At 39.0% G+C, this 2,898-nt stretch overlaps 1 pseudogene; it reads right to left on the reverse strand.

Annotated features, from left to right (window-relative positions):
• Positions 1 to 1,071: 1,071 nt before the first annotated feature.
• LOC129883846 (5S ribosomal RNA) lies at positions 1,072 to 1,190 on the reverse strand (annotated as a pseudogene).
• Between the last annotated feature and the right edge of the window lie 1,708 nt (positions 1,191 to 2,898).

A 2,898-nucleotide genomic window follows, 5' to 3' on the forward strand; every position in this document is an offset into this window, starting at 1 on the left:
ATGAAGAAAATGTGGCTTCGACTAAGCTATTACATTAGTTATATGACTCGAGTACTAGTACTTGGACTAGATTGTCTACTATTTATCGAGAATTCTAAACACCCCATAGGTGTATTAAGGTTTCTTACAAGGGCAACCTAAAGTATAGATGAGTTAACAGAATGTTGGACATGGTGTTGTATGTCGAATGTGTTGGAACAGAATCATATATGTATGAACAGTTGAAAATAAATAGAGTATGACATAGGTACACCCTAAAGGGGGAAAGTGGATGAGAGAAATAAACGTGTGAGATGAAATCAACTGACATTATCACATGTTGATAGGAACACTTAAATTTCAAGCGAGATCCCATACTGGCACAAGTTAGCAGGAGCTCAAGGCTAATAATAAACAGATAAGAGCCGCGGTATCTGAGACTGTGTAAAGAATCATTGGTATAACCCTAAGGGATGGGTGCATACCACAAGGGGTGAATATGATAAGAGAGTAGGACTGAGCAAACTAAGGACCGTGTAAAGGGTAGTAGGGCCATGTTTGGGTAAAGATTAAGATATAGCAACAACGTCATTGGTCGCTAATATCAGGACGTACAAGTAGCAAAGAGAATAGAAAATCTCCTATGATAGGAAATGAGGAGACCAAGGAGTATATAAAGGAAGAAAAGAAAGAAGTAGGACAAAATAGCGTTAGCACAAGCAATTCCTAGTGTGAAGTCGATATGTAAAGCAAGACGGGTTGGGAGATGAAAAGACTGCATTTACCTCATACCAGTGGTATAAGAGTAGTTGTGCAACCTATGAATAGCTATATACAGCATAATACCAAGCAGATGAGTACATGATGAAAAAGAGTTATGATATTTTGAAGATGTTACAGAGGAATACGAAGAGAAGTTAAATCAAATAGCCAAAAAGGACACAGTCATGGTTGAATTAAAGGTATACCCCAACACCAGTTGTAAGAGATAAGAAGAGAGGGCAAGGCGAAGCATGAAGACTAGAAAGAAGACGCCAAGGTAAATCTTGGGCTAGGTTGAGTGCCTTCGCACATTATTGCAAAGATTGCAATAGAACATGACACGAGGACTTCTCGGGGGGTCACCCATCCTAGTATTACTCTCACCCAAGCATGTTTAACTTCGACATTCCGATGGAATTCGGTGCGTTAGTACTGCTATGATCACACAAGATGGAAGAATCTGAACTAGCAGCGAAGAAATGATATGAGATTATGTACCTAGAGTGTTATAAGTTATGTTAAGGGAATTATAAAAGGTCTTAAGCAAAGCAAGCAAAATTAGTTGATTACTAACAGATGGCGTACTTGTATGCCACAGCTCTTCAACATAATACGAGTTAATGATAGGCAAACCATGAAACGGCTATGCAAGTCATTGTGCGAGGGGACTTCAGCATAACTTGGTAGCCAACTCTGATGGGCAAAGAGCAAAACCCAAAAAGAAGAGGGTACTAGTTGATGTCATCTAAAGAAGGAAAGAAATAATATACGAGGTCAAAGATTCCACAATACGACCTAGGCTATAAGACTCACTTTGCACTCTTTGGACAGATAATTCTATATGGAATATTATCCGCAGATTAACAATATCAGCCCATGTTCCTTCAATTAAGGACTACCTATCCAGTCGAGATTATGTGAAATTATAGGTTAAGAGGGTGGTGAGACCTTGCAGAGTTCCTATAGCTATTGTCCTAGATGAAGGAGCCCAAGATACAGTTAATTACCGAAGATCAATTACAAAGAGATTGGGAAGACAGATAGGTCTTCCTACACCATTTTACCTTAAGACTGATGGGCAAACTAATCTTACTAGCTAAATGTTAAACGAAATGTTGTGGGCCTATATGGCTGACTCCAAAGGTAGCTTAGACAATTGCCTACCACCTGTCAAAAGTACTTATGATATTAACTATCATTCTAGTATCCATATGGCCCCGTACGAGACTTGGTATGGCGGACAATATAGGTCGCCAATTGAATTATTTAATGGTAGTAAAACATAACTAATATGCCTAGATATGGTTGAATAAGCGGTATAAAAGGTGAAGCTTATTCGGGAGAATTTATTAGCAGCTCTGAGTCGACAAAAGTCATATGTGGTTTATCGACGTCGATCTCTAGAGTTTCAAGTTATAATTAAGCACTCTCAAAAGTGTAATCCACAGAAAAAATGATGAGAGCTAGCAAGAAAGAGGACCTTAGTACGAGATGCATTGTCTCTTATAATACCTTCCACAAAATAGGCAAGGTTGCTTGGGAGTTGGACTTACCAGTGGATTTGGAAGCAGTATATCCAGTCTTCAAAGTATCGATGCTCTGCAAGTGTGTTGGTGATCCATCCCAAGTATATTCTGTAGAGGATATCTAGGTCATAGATGAGTTATCCTGTGAGAAGCAACCGGTCGCCATCCTTGATCAGCGGAGTGGGGGTGGTGAATTAAGGATGTAGCTTCCATCAAGGTGCTATGGCTAAACGAGAGTCGCGTAGAAGAGACCTGGAAGCTGAAAGCGAAATGAAGCACAAGTATCCATACATATTCTCTACTTCTATAGGTAATCCCAATATTAGGAACTCTGATATTGATTGCTTGGTGAAAGTATGTGTTATTGCGATGGAACATAGAAACTCTCTATATAGTTGGTATAAGATCTTGAAGAGGGTTTTGGTTCACATTCAAGGATGAATGTTCTAAAGTGGGGAAGGATGTTACACCCCGTACTTTTGTACCTTGGAAGGATCTTAAGCTTCTTAAGTATCTTGAAAGGTTCTTAAGTTTTTGGAAGGGTTTTTAACTTTCTTTGAGCTTCTTAAAGATTCTTGAGCTTCTTAAAAGTTACTATGTGAGCCGGATAATCTATAACGCTATAAAACAA

Source organism: Solanum dulcamara, chromosome 3 (genome assembly GCF_947179165.1).
Source record: "Solanum dulcamara chromosome 3, daSolDulc1.2, whole genome shotgun sequence".
Lineage (NCBI taxonomy): Eukaryota > Viridiplantae > Streptophyta > Magnoliopsida > Solanales > Solanaceae > Solanum > Solanum dulcamara.